Below are 2,500 nucleotides of genomic sequence, written 5' to 3'. Positions count from 1 at the left end.
TGTTCGTGTGGCCGAGAATTGGGTAGCTTCTTCATCAACCCCGCCGAAAGCCATCCTCGACATACCCGTGCATTGAGAAGGTTTGGTGGCCGTACTCCCAACACAAAAGCATACCGAGGACAACCCCAAGCAAAAATTCATTTGAAGCCAACCCATCGTCGCCCACAACTAGTGGGTGAATGGTGTGCTTCCCGGGGTTGGCATAGACATTCCCTCGCATGCAAAAGATTGTCGATGCGAAAGATTATCTATGCCAACCCCGGGAAGCACACCATTCACACACTCCCGACCGGTGTGGTGTGGCGGTGATTGGATAGTTACGGATTGAGCACTTGCCAAGGATCAAAATGTGTCATTTAGAAGAAACATTTTCAAAAAGTTTTTAAAATCTTGTGGGTTTGCAACTCATAAGAGCGTCACTTTCAACGTCCCCGGTATTGGATTGAGTTTCTAAAAACAACCGTGCACACCGAGGTTAAACTTTACCGGCTCCACTCCGACTCGCCGCTCGCCCACAATTTGTTTGCAACGAAACATTTGTTTTTAATTTTGTTGGTTTGAAATTGTTTTGAAAAGGTTCTTTAAATCTAGTGGGTTTGCAACTCATAAGAGCGTCACTTTCAACGTCCCCGGCATTGGATTGAGTTTCTAAAAACAACCGTGCACACCGAGGTTAAACTTTACCGGCTCCACTCCGACTCGCCGCTCGCCCACTAGTCCGAAGGCAACAAAACATTTGTTTTTCATTTTGATGAAAATTTCTGTTTTTAAATCTTGTTGGTTTGAAATTGTTTTGAAAAGGTTCTTTAAATCTTGCGGGTTTGCAACTCATAAGAGCGTCACTTTCAACGTCCCCGGCATTGGATTGAGTTTCTAAAAACAACCGTGCACACCGAGGTTAAACTTTACCGGCTCCACTCCGACTCGCCGCTCGCCCACAAATCCGAAGGCAACAAAACATTTGTTTTTAATTTTGATGAAATTTTTTGAAAACATTGGCTTGGCAAGCCCCAATCCGCGACTATCCACCCACCGCCACCCCACACGAGTGGTTGTTGTTGCGAAATGAGGTTGTGGTCGACATGCCCGTGCATTTGAGAAGGAGTTCCTAGCACTCCATGCTCTCCCATGCCAAAAAAAAGCCTAGACAACCCCATTTCGCAACTTTCCACGCCTTTTTTTTCCTCCCTCACCCATGGCGGCGGCGTGGTGGCGGCGGCCGGATTCCGGCCACCACCGCCATGGGTGGCAGCCCCCCGACCCCGACACCAAACCCATAATACCGAGGCAACATATCGAGGCAACATGACATGGGTGTGGCGTGGGGGAAGGGGGCTGCAGCTAGGAAGGCATGGGCTGCCATGCATATGCAGGCAACACACACCCCCCTATATAGCATTTTATGCATTTAGCCCTTTGACAGGAAGAGACATCACCTATGCGCGAGGAGTCATAATGGGCTCTAAATAATTCAATACAAGGTATTTGGACGTGATTTTTTGCAGGGATACTAAGAAACATGCAATCTATGATGGGAAAAAGTTTCATAAATTTTTGAAGTCGGGAAGTATTTTTTATTATTTTTAGAAGTCGTAAAATTGAAAAAATCATTAAAACAAATCCGGGAGGAATTTTTTAGTTTTGTAAGTTGGAGAAGGTCCTAAAAATCATAGACTACTTATGGGGAGCTTATTGTGCGAGGAAATTTCAATAAAAACGGGGTTTGACAAGATTTGAAAAATTCTGTCGACATTTGAAAAAACCTGGAACCATGCTGCCGGCATGCTGCGCACATGCTGCGCGCAGGCTGCGCGCATGCTGCGCGCAGACTGCGCGCATGCCATGGCAGGACAAGTTTCGCTAGCCTCACTGTCGACAGATGCGCAAGCTGCGCGCACGCTGCGCACAGGCTGCGCGCATGCTGCGCACAGACTGCGCGCACGCTGCGCGCATGCCATGGCAGGACAAGTTTCGCTAGCCTCACTGTCGACAGATGCGCAAGCTGCGCGCAAGCTCCGCGCACGCTGCGCACAGCCTGTGCGCATGTTGTGCGCATGCTGCGCGCAGGCTGCGCGCAGGCGCCGCGCATGCCATGGCAGGACAAGTTTCGCTAGCCTCACTGTCGACAGATGCGCAAGCTGCGCGCACGCTGCGCACAGGCTGCGCACAGCGCATGCCATGGCAGGACAAGTTCGCTAGCCTCACTGTCGACAGATGCGCAAGCTGCGCGCACAGGCTGCGCGCACGCCATGGCAGGACAAGTTTCGCTAGCCTCACTGTCGACAGAATCAGCACGCTGCGCGCAAGCTGCGCGCACGCTGCCGGCATGGTGCGCGCACGCTGCCGGCATGCTGTGCGCACGCTGCCGGCATGCTGTGCGCACGCTGCGCGCGCGCATGGCAGGACAAGTTTCGAAAATTTCTGTCGACAGTCTCAGCAGCGCGCACGCTGCCGACATGCTGTGCGCACGCTGCGCACAGGCTGCCGGCATGCTGCGCGC

The sequence above is a fragment of the Prunus avium genome, unplaced genomic scaffold, assembly GCF_965620075.1.
Source record: "Prunus avium unplaced genomic scaffold, drPruAviu1.hap1.1 HAP1_SCAFFOLD_992, whole genome shotgun sequence".
Lineage (NCBI taxonomy): Eukaryota > Viridiplantae > Streptophyta > Magnoliopsida > Rosales > Rosaceae > Prunus > Prunus avium.
The sequence above is the reverse complement of the archived record's forward strand: the minus strand, read 5'-3'. Positions refer to the sequence as shown.